Here is an 18,627-nt window from a genome sequence, read left to right on the forward strand (position 1 = left end):
ATGGCATTTCATAACAATTATTCAGTGGTAGAGTCACGCTCCTTGGGTTCACCTACACATTAAGATGCACATAATTAATGAACTTGTATACTTCATAGTTCAAACTACTAGATGTTATTTAATTAGTAAGTTATGTACAGGTCAAAATCATTTAAGACCAAGCAGAGAAAAAAGAGAGAGACTCACACTTACCCTATTGACAATGAATGAATCAGTTGAGGCAATTAAACAGGAATTTCAATTTCCTTACTGAGCCGAAACTGCATCACAAAGACCAAAAGACAAAAGGGGACACAAAGGGACAAGACAGGAAGAGAGGCGAGAAGAAAAAGTTCAATTTTGTGATGTTTTGTGTTTTTGCTTTTTTGCCTTATTTCATAGTGGGAAATCAGTGAATTTGATTATTGTTATTTCTTTGTAATAATGTATTTATATATTTTTTCAGGTATTTTGTACACTTGTTGAGGTGTGATTAGTTTATGTTTGTTGATTGTTTAATTTAGTTGAGGGTAGATTTGTCTGGTGTGCGTTTGTAATTGACACTCTGTATGTGCCAGTTTACTAAATTAACAGTACATGTATACCTCCTAAAATAACACATTCCAATCTACAGCTGCTTATGGAGTCCAACTTTTTTCTCTAGATTCTGTGACTTGTACTCTATAGTTCACAATGGTAAAAGTGGAACAACAAGGCCTATAATGCAAACAAAAATCTAGGACTACATACACACCTACAGATTAGAATGCATTGTGTTGGCAAGTATGCATATACTGCTAACACATTAAACCTCCACACACCAACTTCCATTTAAACGTGTACTACAAATATTTTGCATCAACTTTGCTTCTCTTTTACAAAATGTAACAGAGCTTCTGCAAATGCACATACACATTTCTTAACGTTCATGAAAATACTCATAAAACCAACTGTTTTTAACTGTCCACTAATTTCATTAACTGTTTGCCCAGTACTCTCTTTCCATTGTAAATATGAACCTGCTTCGTCAAAGTACTTCAACATTACCATATAACCCCACTAACTTTCCCTTCCAATTACCGGAAAGAAGCACATCACTGCTATCAACATCTGAAAAATGAATACCCGTTGCATCCGCCAAAGTAACTACATTAATGTACCAGGTATATGTATGTAATTATAGTAGCACAGTTCCACCATATATATTACCCCAGGCTGCTCTTTTCAAACCAACATTTTGTTCACTCTAGCACATTATATTTCACCATTCACACTCCACTATTCCCATCTACACACCACCATTGCATTACCCACTCTGTTCCTCAAAACAGCAAAATCACTGTACAGATTCCTTCACACCACCATTGCCTTCCTCATTAACCCAACACCTCTGTAAACTCGTATTCACACAACCTTCCCGCCCACACCTAATATACCTCCTCACAATCAAACAGCAGTGTTTTCATCTCCACACCCACACATGCATGCACCATACATGCATATACATTGCACCATTTTCCAACATAACGTTTCTCTTTTCCCAACAGAAACAACAAAATGCCTACTAAATATCAACTCTGTAGAAAAGAAAGAAAATGTAGAGCAGATAAGACTAAAACACTCCTCACAGTCATCTATCTCTAAAACAATGTATAGAAAACCTTAAAACAAAAGAGCTAGTAACCTCATAAATCAAAACTAAACTAGCCACACCTAAAGAAAGTAACATTCCTCTTGCAAAAACAAAAAGTAAAAAAGTATATACAAAGAAAAACAGACCTACTAACAAAACCAATCCTCTATCAACCAGTGTTAACATAAACCCAGTAAAGCAATCCAAAAAATGATGTAACACATTTTTTTCCACAATAGAGTACTTGACAATCTTATTAAACAAATCTGAAAATTCACAATCTTCCCTTAAGAACTATTGCAGGAGAAAACATCCTGCAACCTGTAATTGACAGCACTTTACTACTCAAGAGAAAATAGTTTATTCTGATTTTAAACAGAATTAAAGCACTAAGTAAATTCATCAATAAATTTCAATATGTACTTCTAAACATGTGCCATGTCAATATTGAGATTTTTTCAAACTTCAGTGATAGTGAATGGATTCACACAAGTAGCACTTAACCATATTTTAATGAAGAAACTTATAAACAAGAACAACAAAAAGCAATTGCCATAGACATTAGTGGTCAAGGGTGTGAAATGGTGGAACAAAACATTACGGCAAAACAAACTCTTATAAAAAAATAAATTCCCAACAAACTTTGCCCAAATGCTCCTTTCACGCAAACGAACCATCCATTGTACAAATGCCAACAATCCTTCAAATCTTTACGGCAATTCCTTAATCACTATGTGAAACAAAAATACAAAAGTAAAATGAAAATTGTACAAACCATAGATACCTATCCAGTGGCCAGCCACACTGTTCTGCAAGGACCTTCATTAGCCTTCATTTTAGGAACTTGTGCATCGACAATACTAAGCAAATAGCCCTGCTCTAGAACTGCAGAATTTAAATAGCATTCTCATACAAAGAACTGTCAAAGAACTAATTCAATAAAAAGAGCACTTTGGAACTGCAGGTGATTTAGACAATTCTGTACCTTTAGAAAGCATTACTGGAAACCTCATAAACACCAATGTCCCAATCACAACATACAAAAGGAAATAGCAAAGTTCCAAAAAAACATCTGCTGAAAAACCGGACCAAATATGACTCAGAATGTGTTATAAAAAAAAACACACAAATATTCGATTTAGCTTAGGAAATAGAAGACAATGAAGTATCGCAATAGTTCCAATTTTATACCTAACAGCAGGAACTAAATACAAAAAAACGAACCCATCAAGGGTGTGCACGTATAGCACACAAAACATGACAATTAACAAATGCCAACACGTGTTATCAATAGTAAATTAGATATATTCCTCCTTCCAAAAAATCTTCAACAGCCAAGGCCAATAGATTAATCTTTGATTGTACTAGTTAATAGTGTGCCAACAAAAGACAAAACTATTTGGCAACACCTAGTTGACTTAAACAAAGTTACATAACCCCTACAATACCTAAAAGAAAACAATGAACACTACAAAGATATAAACAGAGGAACACTTCAAAGAAACACCCACATTATTCAGGAATCAATGGAAACTGGCCAATTTGAACCTCTAGATCCTGTTACAGAAGCCAACATTTTAGAGTACTATCCTATTCACCCACTGCACTCCAAAGACACAATTGATGACGCATTAGAAACATATCAGATGTATCAAGCCAAAGGATCACCAATGAGTATATGGGAAACAAGCACATTATTTTCCTCTACTCTTTCCTACAGGAAAAGGAGGAAGATATGATGAAAGGTGCACACAAATGAGTGCATCAAAATATTGCTTTTTACGAAAGTAAATTAGCAGCTCTATGTTATGGAGTTGCACACACATTAAAAACAAGCTCTAACTTTGTAAACATATCTGCTACCCAACTGCTTAAAAAATAAAAGAGAAACTGGTTTTGCAGTCAAGTATCAAAAACCCTTGGCAAACATGTGTGGTGCAGAAGAATATTGGTTCCAATGTCATTCTGATGTACGTTGTGTGCTAATGAACCATGGCCCACCCACATGGTGTGTTACTTTAAGTTGTGCAGAGTACGCATGGGATAACTTGCACAACTTCTTATGCACTACAAACCAAAATAAAGATGGAATAGACATATAAAACACGACAGGAAATCTGTTCTCTTGACCATGTAAATGCATCAAGGTACTATTCCCATGGCTTTATTGCCATGCTGCATTTCATCTGCAATAAAACTACCCCTCCGCACTGAGAAGTGCAACACTTCTTTTGGAGAAAATAATATCAATCCAGAGGAGCACCACACATCCACATTCTTTTCTGGATAAAAGATGATCCAAAATGTGGCCATGGTAGTGATTGCACTGTTTTACAGTTTACTGAAAAATACATTACCTGCGACTTCCCTTCAGAAACCACAGCTAGTGACCTAAATACACAAGTGTTACGCTTCCAAAAACATAAATGTGGCAAATATTCCCAACGTAGATTTAAAAACAAAGGAAAATATTATACCAAATGTTGCTTTGTCTTCTCTGTACCAGTTTAATAAAGAACAAGTGCATTGCTTAATGTCTTCTATTAGACACATTGTAAAATGCAAATCCCCTAAAAATACATACAACATTAGAAGGGACGAAGCATCCAAGTTCCTCAATGATCACAATGCAATCATTGGCCTCTTCTGGAATGCAAACTTAGACATACAATACATTTCAGACAATTACACTGCATTTGCAAGATATGTCAGAGCCTCACCAAAGCTAAGGCAACAGACCTAAAAGACCTCTGAGATGACACATCATCTGACAAAACACTATCCCAGAAATTGTACAGCTTAATTATAAAAATGCTCACCCATAGAGAATGCAGGTCTTACAAAGTTGCAGACCGTTTAACAGGTACAGCTTTATATAGCAATTCTGAGCACATTGTCTGGCTGAACCTTGGGCAGCTTCATCCCGAAAAAGAGTACTAAAATCCTACCAAGAGATGGAACACATAACTACATATGATCCCAACAGCCAGGACAGTTAAAACAACTATTTACTTGAAACATACCACTCAAACAGAAGTTATGCTTTGGATAGCATGTGTCTGTATGCATTGCCCAAAACTACACCTACAAAAACAATGTCACACCAAATGAGACAACTGTCAAATATTCCGTTTTATCTTGTGAAGGAAGCCTAGTGAAACTCACCAAACCCAGTCTAATTAATCATGTGAAGTTATTATTTAAATCTCCACAACAAAGAGAACTGTATTACATGGTCCTACCCCAACTTGTTAAACCCTTTTTGACCTCGGACAAAAGAAAAATAATTATTAGATGACTATGAATCATTTGAAGCAGCATTCAAAGCAAATGAAAACAATTTAATGACAATTTCAAACAATACAAACAAATGTTGGTCAATGAATGTCAACAAGCAGAAGAAATTGAAGTTCAACTAGACAAAGACTTTCCTAGGGGCAGTTAACCTTCCCTTATCGGAAGCCAAGATCCACTTGGAGAACCACTCATTCTAAATGAAACAGGAATAGCCATGACTGAGGTAGCAAATACCATGTATCAATATAAACAATCTGAAGAAGACTTACAAGTTCTGAAATTGCAGCTAAATGATGAACAACTCACCATTTATGTAGAAGTCACTCAAGAAACTAAAATCTGTAGCTGTAACAATTATAAACCTCTGCTCTTGTATGTAAGTGGTGAATCTGGTTCTGGCAAAACATTCTTAATTAAAATAATAATTTCTACAAATCTACAAAACTTAAACAACTAACCTTTGGCTGTAATAAATGCCCCCACATGTTTAGCTTTGGGGGCTGTTGGCTCCAAACAGTAATGCATTTCCATGTTCTAGGCAGGACAGTATGGTTGCTCTCACGATAGTAGTGCAATTTGATTAGTTAAGGAGGGTTTTAATTTCTCTAAGCAGTCTAAGATAGTATGCACAGTTTTTGTTTGCATAGTATGTCTGAGCTTCGGAGCTTAGGGAGTCTTCCAATGTCATGCCCAGGGTCTTAACCTTATTCACTACGTGGATCTGAGTGTGTTTGATTTTGAAGCTGTTATATTTCGGTGAAAGCTTGCCCCTGGGTGGTGCCAAAGATCATCAGCTCAGTTTTTTTTAGGCACATCCACTTGTGATCCATCCAAGATGCTATGGTGTTGTATAATTCCATTACTAACTGGCTGTTTTAAAAACCAACTACAGAGAACGGTTTGGAGGAAAACATGTTATTGTTTTCAGGGACCTCCTACAGTTAATGCCAGTGAAAGGACAACCTATTTTCAAAACATTAGGACACAAAGAATGCTGCAATACTCGAGGCAGCATTGGAAAAGTAAATCTCTGGCAACATTTTCACTACAGAGAACTAACTCAAAACATGTGCCAGTCTGCAGACCGCGCATATGCTAACATTTAAGAAAAAAAAACATTAGAACTGGGCTGCTTACTAAAGATTCAAATTCCATCTTAAATTGGAGACTAATCCATGAGCTATATGGGCGAAACACATCTGCTCCTGGTGTCATGGAACAATTAACTCAACAAATTCTAAAATGTATATCCTTAAAGGCAACCGCTGCAAGCTGTAGTCAATTCAACTAGACAATGTTGAAAAAAAGAAATGCAACCCATACTGCACATCAGCTCCACAGACAAACTAGAAGTGCACAACATGACACTTCCTATATTTCAACAAGCGACAGCAGGACTAAATAGCTTTGAAAAAGATGTATCTTCAACACAGCCGGATTGGAGAAAATATGGACTTTGTGTCTGAACTGCAGAGCAATTCTAAAACGTAATCTTGAAGTAGGACAATGCTAAGTTAATGGAGCAATTGGTACAGTTTTTGGCATCCAAACATATTCGCATGACAACAACATTCAGTTTGTCAATATCCACTTTGATTAACTTTCAGAAGTTAAAACAATTGGCCAGACAATCAGGTGTTTTCCTTCTTTTCAAAGACATGAACGTATGCGGAGAGTAATTTTCTCTGTATCTCGCATATGCTGTCACAATTCACAAATCACAAGGTCTAACCTTACATCAAGAATTGATTGACATTGGCAGCACAGTCTTTAAAGAAAATATGAGTTACTTAGAACGTTCACATCTCTGTGCACTCAATGGTCTATTCCTTGTTAACTTTGATATGATATGATATGGCATTTATAACGCACCTATAGAAAAGTGTTTCAAAATGTGACGAGGCAAGGGAGGATGAACAAAGGGAAGACAGACTACGATCTTACTAGGCCAGGTGACATTGAGATTGTGCAAGTGCAGTGGAAGGTGGGAAGGGGAAAAGTGCAAGGGGAAAGGGGAGGAGGCTGTGCAGTACATGGGATTACACAGTAAACCAAATAAATAAAAATAACTAAAAAAGCAAGGCCAGCTGGTGGCAAGTGCAAGGGTAAGTGCAGACATCAAGTGTCAAGTGCTGGTAGGGGACTGTGGGGATACAGAAACAGGCCCTGAGTGCAAAGATTGCCTGTAGGGCATTCAGTGCAGGAGTACAACTGGTGGGGGCCCGAGATCAGAGGGTAGCCAGGTGACCAGTGCAGTTTCAATTTCAAACAGGAGTACAGCAGGGCAGAGAAAGAGAGAAAGCATAAGCAAAGAGGAAGGTTTTCAGGTGCTTCGGAACCAGAGATCGTTCTCCTCAAGTTTCAGAGAAGCAGGGAGGCTGTTCCAGAGGGAGGCCCCAGCCGAGGAAATAGATCTACCACCAACGTGTTACTTGGAGAAGCAAATGACCCTGAGGGTGTTGGAGGCGATGGAGCGAAGGGCTCGAGAAGGAAGATATTTACGAAGAGAGAGAGTTGAAGTTATTGAGGCCCCAGGTCCCAAAAGACCTTGTGGACAATGCAGAGGGTTTTCAACTTAAGCTTTGCAGCCCCTGGGATCCAGTGCAGGGATTGTAGTCCTGGAGAGATAAGAGCCCTGGGCTTGAGGCCAAGGACAAGTCTTGCAGTCCTGTTTTGGACGAGTTCCAGATGGTGGAGAGTAGAAGCAGGAAGATTTAGACAGAGTCTGTTGCAGTAGTCCAGCCTAGAGTGAACCGGAGGTCTGGAGACAGTGAATTTCTGTGGAAGCAGAGGAAAGGAAGAATACCTCTGAGGAGGTGCAGTTGGTAGTGTGACTTCGTATAGATGTCAGAGATGTGAGGAGAGAAGGAGAGTGTGGAGTCAAAGATAAAAGGTAAGAGCAGGTGTGCCGATGAGGAGAATCTCATTCTTACTGGCATTTAGGCTGAGATCGTTGGCGGCACACCACTCCTGGATTGCAGACAGACAGTCATAAATGAGAGATGGAGAAGAGGCGGCAGAAGGGAGCCTGAAAATTAGCATAGCACTGAAAGTTGGAGCAGAGAGGGCAATGCAGTGGGCAAGAAGTGCCAAGTATTGGTTGAACAGCCAGGGAGAGATGTTAGACCCCTGGGGAACACCACCGGTAGAGACAGAGATAGAGGAGAGGAAGGACCCAAGTTGGACCTTGGAGGATCGATTGGAGAGGAAGGAGGTCAGCCAAGGCAGGGCCTGATCAGTGATACCCTGGTTATCACGGACATGGTTGAGCATGATGGCACGGTTGGCCGTGTCATAGGCAGAAGAGAGATCACATAAGATGAGGACACAGGGGGTATTAGAATCAAGGTTGGAAAACAGGTCTTCACATATGATCAGGAGAGCAGTTTCCTTGCTTCTGGCAGCTCTGAAGCCAGACTGATGGTCAGGGAGGCAACCAACAGATTATGTGTGAACATTAAGCTGGGAGATGGGCAGCTTTTCCAGGAGTTTGCCCAGGAAAGGAGTGATGAAGATCAGGCGATAGCCGGGCAGGAGGGGTTAGCTGAAGGTTTCTTAAAAAGAGGGTGCACAAGATAGTGGCTCAGGGGCAAAGGGAAGACTCCAGTGGCGAAGGAATAGTTGCAGAAGTCAGCCAGAGCAGGAGCCAGAGTGTCAATGTTGTCCTTGATGGTTTTGGAGGGACAGGAGAGAAACTGGAGAGACTTTCATAGATCTGACTTGTCTAGAAACCTCATCTGGGGAGAACGGGGGAAGGCAGAGAAGGAGGGAGGACGGGTGGCCAAAGAGGGTCCAGAGGAAGAGCAGAGAGTAGAGGGAGGCGGGGGAGAGGGATAGAGAGAGGACAGGATGTCCTGAGTTTTAGAGATGAAATGAGAAGCCAGTCCTACCAGGAGTTTTACTTGGCTTTGGGCTTCAAGCGGATCCTCATGACAGGGGCAAGAACATCAAGAGTATCAGATATAGCAGAGTGGAGCATGGAAAGGGCTGTGTCAGGGTGTGAGTCAGCCAAAGGGGTGGGGTGAGAAAGTGGCACCGAAAGTCTCAACTGACACACACTTCATAGGTCGGATAACCGAGAAGGTAGGTGGAAATGCTGGAGTTAGCTTGGCCTGAGGGTAGAGAGGGTGAGATGGGATAAAATGAGAAAGTGAGCACTCCAGGAGAGAGGAGTGGTGAGAGGGATAGAAAGGGGAAGGTCTAAAGTTATCAGAACATCCAGAGTGTGCCCTGCAGATTGAGCCAGGCTGGAGGGGAGGATAGAGAGAGAGTTGCAGAGGTCACAAAAGAGTCCAGAGGAAGGACATAAAGCATCTAGGTGGATGTTACAGTTTCTACCATGGAGGAATTGTGCGGTTGAGGCCAGGAGGGAGGAGGTGAAGTCCACCCACTCAGAGTGGAAGGAGGAGATCTGACCAGGTGGCCAATAGATGGTAGCCACAGTAAGGGTAGGGCCAGGAGAGAGAAAAAGCCTGCATATGACACATTCGAAAGAGGAGTAGGCCTGCATAGGAATAACAGAGGCAGGAATCCACTCCAGGAAGATCATGTCTACACTCCTTCTGGTATGGTAGGATCTGGGCATGGAGAGGATCTTGTAGTCATCAGGAGGAGAGTGTCAAAGCTTGTGACAGAGCTGGCCGTGAACCATGTCTCAGTGAGACCAAAAACATCGAGGTCAAGTTCTTTCAGGAGGTTGCAGATGTTAGAAGAGTGTTTGAAAGCTGAGCGAGAGTTGAGAGCAGCAACATGGAGAGGTTTGCCGTCCTTGAAAGACTTCCGGGGAGGGCTACAAAACAGAGGTATGCCCTGCAGAGTTATAGAAGAAGCCCGAGGGGGGAGGCAGAACAAGAAGGAAGAAAGAGCAAGGTAGCCAAGGTGGAGACAGCGTTGGGAGGCAAGGAAGCCATGGAGGGAAGAGAGGGGACAGCAGGAGAGCAAAGGAAATAGATGAGGCATGGGAAGCATCTATCAAAGAGGAGAAGGTTGGCATGAGGTCCTTGTGCCATTCAGGTAAACATTAATGATGACCTTAGAGGAGTAGAAGGTGGCCAGTAGGGCCTCCCACTGTCTGCCACCATTAATGGGAGATGAAGAGAACGGAGAAAGCACAGAGACCATATGAAGAGTTCATAGGTCTGGCGGGAGAACGACAAAAAGGATGTCGGTAAGGGTTTGTCTGGGGGAAGCACTGGTATAGGTGTCAGTGATAGCGAGGCCTCGGTTGGAGACCAGGATGTCCTCTTTAAATGTTTTCCAAGCAGATTTAGTGAGGAGAACAGGATAGTCGACAGAAAAGAAGTTAGAAAATATAGGATAAGCAGAGATCACCATAGAGTAGGTAGAGAGAGGAGAGATGAAGAGTGGGGGCTCGAGGGGGAAGGGGTGATGCACTAGGGAAGGACACAGGGAGGGGTGCAAGCAGACGAGACAAAGAGGGACGTGACAATAGTAGACCATTGATCAGTACAACAAGAGCTCAGACAAAAGTGAACGATTTGCTAAGAGGACAAAAGCAAAAACAACCTGGGCAATAGTAGAACAGTTTGCTAAGTTAACAATTTGCTAAGAGGATAAAACCAAAATCAACAGGGACAACGTAGTTGGCATATAAGAACCTGGAGGAAGGAAGAGTGCAACGGAACAGCAGTACAATATAGGACAGGGCAGTCACTGAGGTGAATACAAAACCACAAAAAAAACAGTAGAAATCAACCAAAGAGGACCCAGATGAGGGAGGAATATAAAGGAGAAAATGCAAGCAGTGTAAGCAAAACAGGGCAGTCAGTGAGGAAAAAACAACAGAAATGAATAGTGATGACTGTTACGCTCACCTCGTCTCTGCAGAAGCGTTGGGCACGGTCGCAGCCCCTTTGTTTCCTTGCAGTTGATGTTGTCGGCACGGCAGAATCTGCGGAGCTCGAGGCGACAGACGGAGGGAATGAGTAATAAGCTGCAGCAGTACAGTAGCTGTTAAGTTGTCAACTGGCGGGTGGGCGGGGTCCAAATTGCGGCGCAACCCAGGGACGGATGTTCTAACCTTGTCTTTCTTCTTCTTCACAGGGTCCAAGTTTGTGGATGCAGAGTGTGGTGCTGTGACGTCAGGATCAAGATCACTGGATGTCAGGAGATAAGTCTGCAGATGAAGCGATGCAGTACCGGTTTCCTGGAGGTGAGTATGCAGGAGAACACCTGGTTTCAAAGGTAAGTAAACTGATCCAAGCAGCAGTGAGCGTCACATTGCACGCAATTGCACAGTAATTTGAAGCTCCGGCCTGAAGGATGGAGCAGCTTATATAGTTGAGTTTCTGAAGCCACACCCACCAGGTTCAGCCTGCCTGCCACACCCTATGAGGCAGCACATGAAGACCAGGCCTAGGGAGCCACACACGATGAGTTAGCACATGAGGAAGTTCTCTGGAATAAAGGCTTTCAGCTCCTGGAAAGTTCTTGTAAAATAAAAGCACTCCTGCACTGAAATAAAGTAAAAGCACTTGTGCACTGAAATAAAGTGCCCATGCTCACATCTCTATATGAGCCTGGCGCCAAAGGTGCTAGGACTGAGTCCAGCCAGGGTCCCTGTGTTTATAGGTCCCAAATGGACATAAGTGAGTCAAGTGACCCATTGCCCCCATCCCTAGATGTTGTGTTTTTTGTGTTCTGAGGCCTGTGGCGATGACATGACCCAAGTAGGCAAAGATACGGTAGAAACAGGACAGTAGGACAAACAATGATCAGGGCAGACAAGGCAATAACAGAGGGCATGTGGGAGCAGGGGGAAGAGGAGGAGTGCGCTTGGCAGTGAGCAGAGAATACGGTCAGGGAATTGTGAAGAAGTTGCAAGACACGTGGTTATGGACTTGCGAGGAACCACAAAATCTAGGATTGCGAGGGACCACACAAGCATCGTGAGGCAATGTGCAGGACACACGTTCAGGGAATCACAAGGAAGTTGAGAGTACACGCGATTGGGGAATTGCGAGGAACTACACAGTCAAGGATTGTAAGGGAACACATGGGTAGTATGAGTTGGGGAATCATATGGAAGTTGGGAGGACATGCAATTAGGGAATTTCACTGAACCACGCAATCAGAATTGCGAGGAGCCACACAGGCTGGGAGCGAGGTAAGCACAAAGCACATGGTCAGGGAAAGTGAGGAAAAAGTGAGGACATGTGATCAGGGGGGCAAGGAACCACGCAATCAAGGATTGCGAGGGACCAGGCGGGCTACGACAAGGGCGCAGAGGCAATGGGCAGCACAAGGGAGGAGTGCTAGGGGCCGTGCATTTGAGGGGGAAAGAACGCACACAAAGCGAGGGCTGAGCTGGGTGGGGAATGCATGTGAAGCAAGGGGGGAGTGCGGGAGGAGGGCAAGGAAGTGCAGAGCAGCAAGCACACTTTCAACTTCTTGATGCAAACAAAGTCAATGCTGACATTTCTTGCATCCTGGAATAGAACAGGCCACAGGCACTATGCACCCCCCATCTAGATATGTACCCTGTACCTCAAAAAAAGAAACCTTTTAAAAGACAAACAATATAAACAGAAGCAATAGTAGATTTTCCAACAATAGTACTAAAAAAAACAACAACCAGCTCCTGCATGAAACAATACAATCACAAATCTGTCTAGTACAATATCAACTGCACATTTATCACAAAAGAAAGACACAAACCTCTCTTCTACAAAAATCATTTGCAGGCCCATTCAACTATCCACATACAGAACTCTCTGGTCCATTTCAATGCAGAAAGTCAACTGGAGTACATTGTTATGGTAATGTTACAATACATCTTCTCTTTCAATTGCCAGCAATTGTTCACAACATTTACTTAAATGGTTTGGACCAGTTGTGTTTTCAAATGCTTGTCCTTCACAGAAATGCAAAAAAATAATCCTGACAACACTCACAGGGCCTGATTCATGGAAGTGTTTATAATGGCACAGTCCCATAGGAAAACCTTCCATGAATCAAGCCCACAGTGGCTCAGGAATAAGGCAAGAATTGGACTACTGTGCAGGAATGATAACATTTACCATAGCCACACAGGACTATCCACAAGAATACCTAAGGTACTTACTACAAGTACTGGAAACCAAAAACATCCCAATGAATGAAATCTTCCAGATTTCATACATGTGGAAACATACGTGCACTCTCTGCAACCAAGTTTCACAAGACCACATCCCTAATGAACGATTGGTATATGTATCCACACCAGAATCTGAATCCATTCAATTTCACCAGCTTCTGCAGATTGCACATCATGGCATATTATGCCCCTTTTGGGACAATTGTTACACCATATAAAAAAATCAAATAGCCAATAAGTCATACTAATGCTTCTAAGGTACAATGCAGATGGTATCCAAAATAACTGTAATTACAAGCGTCACACACGGCCATGTATCTTTTCGAAAGACTACCTTCACAAGGGTAGGCATAATATACCACGTTGGTGCCACAACAACTTCAGGGTACTACACTGCATATCTCAATAAAAGAAGTAGTTGGTTTGAATGCAACGATACCTCAGTTACTCCAAAACATAGGTTACCTGCAAATTTAACAAATGCCTACATAATATTCCTTCAACCCAAATTGAGTGACTAAACTATTGCACAATTAACATTTGGAAATGCCAACAAGTATCTAACTACATCCATAATACTACAATAGCACTTTTGAAAGTCAACCTAGTTAGAATATGTCAAGAGGTTTCTAACCACTTGAAAAAAAATATTTCATTGTAAAGCACTTCAAATACACTTCAAATACACAATCACAATTCGTACATGACAAAACATCTTCAAACCTCTAATGTAGTTAGAAAATGCCAATAGGTATCTAATTATGTCATGTGTTTCCTTAATTACAACATACTACAAACAAACATACTATTACCCTCACACTCACCTAACTGTAATCAGGATTATTTTATCCAGTACAGATATTTTCTCCCAATGACGTGAAGATTAAGTAACGTCAAAACAACAGCAGTATGTCAAACATTAATGTTGTACCAAACACAGTACTTAAAAAATGTACTGTTTATGCAGGTCTAAAAAAAGAAAATGTATATTTAAAACTGTAAACTACAACAGCTTTTGAACTATCATGCTTAAACAATTGTACTTTTTCTTCCACAGAAAAGAAACCAGAGAATGCAACTACCCTCAATTGTACTACAATCATAAGTACCGCATACAGTTCAATTACATCATTCCTCCATATAACAAACAATTTGTTCTCCCACTACATTAACTACAATCTGGCCACTGCAACACTACATGTTGCAACATCCAGAATGCCGTGCGCAACGCGCACAGCGAAAGCGCACAATGTGTAGCGCACACACTACAAAAGGGTGCGGAACATGTGGAACGGGGAACTACGTGTGATAAAGAAGGCGTAAATGGGGAAGTACTGTTGGGAAATACACAGAATGCTCACACGCACACGCACAACACGTATTCATGGAATCGAATACAGGAAACCGGTGCATGCCAAAAGACATGCACAGGCGGAAACACGTCCACCACAAGAAGGCAGGCGGAAGCGTCCCTGCGCAGTATAAAAGTGCTCGCAAACACCAAACACCTATACACAGCTACGATGCATGTCCAATTCTCACAGCACTGATCGTGGGACACCGCAGGAGGAGGAGAATAGCCAGGGCCCGCAATTTTGCGCCCAGGACCAGCCTTTTTGGGATGCCTGATGACAAGGTATATGGCAGGTATAGGTTTACATCTCGTATCATCCAAGACCTGGTCAGGGAGTGGGAGGATGACCTCACATCACCCACCTTATGCTCCCAAGCACTGAGCTCTTGGAAAAGGTGCTCAATGTCCTGCATTTTTTGGACACTCAGTCATTTCAGCGGACAACTGCCATAGTTGGGGTGTCTCACAGGCCACGCAGTCACTCTGCGTACACCAGGTGTTGGCAATCTTTTTTTTTATTATTTATTTATTGTGCGGTAGCCAAAAATGGACTTTTAGCAAATTGGTGGTGTTGGCAATCATGACTGCGCGCCCCTCAGTCCGCAGGCACATATACATGCCCAGTACACCCGCAGAAAGGCAGGCCGTGATCCGGGACTTTTACAAGGTGGCACACTTCCCCAAAGTGCTTGGTGCCATAAATTGCACTCATGTGGCCCTACGTCCACCTAGGGCCACTTAGCACATCTATCAAAGCCGCAAGCACTGGCATTCCATCAGCGTACAGGTTGTATGCAATGCTGATGGAATCATCACTTCTGTCTATGAAAACTATCCTGGGTCTACCCATGACAGTTTCATATGCAGAATATCCACCCTGAGCCGGGCCCTGGAAGCTGGGAAGCATGGCGACACATGGCTCCTAGGTGAGTACAAATGCCTGTGCACATGTCACACACAGACAAATACACAAACCCAACTAATCAGAACCATTATGACCTCCCCAGGGGAAAGTGCCTACCCTCTGAGCAACCACATGATGATGCCAATACAAAACCCCACCACACCACCCCAGGTAAGATAGAACCCTGCCCATATTGCAACCAGGGGCATAGTGGAGCGCACATTCGGAGTGCTGAAGTCACGCTTTTGCTCCCTTGACCACTCTGGCGGCCAGCTACTATATGCACCCCCAGTAGTGTGCAGGATCATTGTGGCAGCATGTGTCCTGCACAATGTTGCAACACATCAGGGGCATACCAGTGGACATGGTGGTGCCCTCACATCCCCAACCACAGGCATAGGCGCTGCTCATGGGAGGGGAAAGGACACATGGCGAGGCAGCCCGGACCTAGCTTGTGGCCTCATTTTTCACTTAAACTCCCACCCCTGTGGAGTGCACACAGGCCTGGCACATACCAGGTGACAATCGATGATGACAAAGGGACAGTCAACTGTCACAACCTTACCACCCTTAGAATGTTAACACCAAAGTGCCACATTGTGTGCATCCCTAGCTACTTAAACATAACCAATTCTGTGTGACCAAAAGGAACACATGCAAGGTGTAAATTTCACCACCCCCTGCAAAACAGGCCATGACAATCAGTGGTATGTCACCCAAACCCTCCCAACCCACATCACCCTTGTTGGCCACATCATGACATGTTATGCTCACCTGGCTCCCACAGGGGAATCGATCGAACCCGGACAGCTGCGGTCTCCACCAACGTGATGCGTAGTGCACAGATGACAGACTGGACTGGCCCTCCTAATCTTGTCTGCTTGATCCGTAGAAGTATTCTCCTGCAAATGGAGAGAGGAGTTTAGCCACCCATGGATTCTGGCGATGGCACCCCGCTGTTCTCCCCACCAATCACCTCCGAAATTCCCTTTCATTAATCTCACCTTATATTCTTGAAAGATGAGCTCTCCATCCTGCGTGGATTGCAGGGGCGCGTAGATACCAGTTACTTCACTGGTTGAAGGTGTAGGGAGAGTTCTGGATGAGTATTGACTCTGAGGTTCCTGGCGAGGACCAGTAAGTATACAGTTCATAGAGTTCAATATATCCGATGTTCACTCTTGCCCCATTCCTATCTTATCTTGCAGCTGAGTCCGAGAGAAGTTGGTCTCCTGGCAGCTGATGGCGTGCAGGTAAGAGTCTGTATTACCCGACGCTGTCTGGTAAAATGATGCATGTTTTTGACGTGTTGTTTTCGCTCCGTTTACAGGTGTGGCGTATGAGGATGTGGAGAGTTAAAGAATAATGCCTCCGGTAGTAAATCAGGAAAGTCTATGGTGGTAAAAGAGATTGTATTTGTTGGCTCTCTCGGTGCACCTTGTTGTTTTTTTTTTGTCCCCTAGGTGCTGGAGTTCGGTGAAGAAATGATGGTGGCAGTGTCGAATCGAAAGATGCTGTGAGGACTGGTGAGAATGGCCCGACGCTGCAGCTGGTGATGCGATGCGTGCAGAAATAACTTTCTTTCCAGGTTCAGAGATGTGATGGATCCGGAATCAGGTGAGGAACTGAATAATGTTTGTTTTCTAACCTTGCCTTTTCTTTCCTCTTCTTCTAGGAGCTCCGGATTCAAGACGGGCGTGGCTGGATGCTGACTTGCAGGCACAGTGAGCATTACGCTGCTGAGTGCAGAATAACACGAAGCGTGTGCTGCTGTTCGGGCGTAGTTTAAATAGCCTCCAAAGTAGTCGCAGGTAAGAAGTTCCCAGAACCACACCCGAGTAAAAAATTAGTCACTGTAGTAAAATAGTCCCATCCAGGCCTCACGTTGGCTTGGATTCATTTTCAGCATGGTCTGCATGAGGTAAGTAATGTCTATGAGCCGGGCGCCTATGGCGCCAGGACTGAATTCTATTATGAGCCAGGTGCCTAAGACGCCAGGACTGAACCCAGACAACCCTCAGCCGGGGCTGCTGGGGTTTTAATAAATATCCGGATGCCTGCTCCCGGGGCTGATGGGCTTGATCCGGATGTCCGGGAGTAGGCATTATGACAGACATGGCATGCAACAGCAAAAGAGGAAACCAAAAGCCCAACACATGACCAATTACATACAAAGTGACACGTGATAAATGGAAATAGGCCTGAGACAATCCCACCTGACATGGAATCAGATGAAATGACTGACCAACAACCTCCCACACATACAAAGACACACACAAATGCATGCCACCAGCGGTACCATCAACAAAAGACCTGTTGGTATGCACAATGGCCAATCCAAATCCGCAAATCCCTAACCCGTGTGCTGTGTGTGTCCCCTGCAACACACCGCTCAGCACACAGCACAGTGAGCACCCATTGTGTTGGGGATACACCTTGAGCATCATATAACAAGGACAAGCAAAACAAAGAACCTACTAATAATGCATGTACACGATCCCCAAATGGTAAGTGATCATGCGTTGCAGGGACACAGCATGCCATAGAAGGCAATCTGTGTGCATGTGTGGGCATGGAAGGGTGGTCGAATGTGTGGTGGAGCATTGTGTAAGTGTGTGTTGCAGTAGGGACATGCACTCAATAAATGCATGTGAAATCACCCTCCGTGTCCTGTACACATCACATGTGAACATTTGCCATGTGTACATCCCAGTGTGCCAAACCACAACAATTCCCTGACACCTGAAATGTAAACACAACACAGGAATATCTATTGACCAGCAGAACACATCATGTACGTAGTGCCCCACAATGACAATGTCAGAGTGTGCCCAACACTGCAGCCCAAGCCTACTGTCTGACAACAAAAGGCCCTCCCTTATTTACTCATTCCCATGACCTTCAGAAGAACTGTGTCTGGGGTCTGTTGGCTTCTTCCTTCTAGTCTACCTGGCATCATGATCCCACTACCCCTTGGTTTCCTTGTTCAACCTTTTGTGTAAATAGGGACCAGTCCCCTCAGAGGCCACCTTGACTGGTAAAAATACCAAATCGCAGCGAACTCGAAGGAGCCAGACCCCAAACCAGGGAAAAAGACTGTAGGCACCAAAAAACCCTGGAAGAATCTCCAGTAGATGACTTGAAGTCGCTGAATATGACCAAGCACATGTCCAAGCAGAATGATATAATAACTACCAAGGTAGCACAGCTGAACAACGGTTCAACAGGATGGGTAGCAATTTCAGTACACAATAATCAATGAGGGTGCAACAACTGATGGGTAGTGTCACAGCTCCAGTATCCAGGCGCAGGAGTGGCATGAACCAACCACCCCTTCTGCGGTCTGGGCGCCTGCAAGGTAAAAT

The sequence above is a fragment of the Ambystoma mexicanum genome, chromosome 5p, assembly GCF_040938575.1.
Source record: "Ambystoma mexicanum isolate Mex_15411 chromosome 5p, UKY_AmexF1_1, whole genome shotgun sequence".
Lineage (NCBI taxonomy): Eukaryota > Metazoa > Chordata > Amphibia > Caudata > Ambystomatidae > Ambystoma > Ambystoma mexicanum.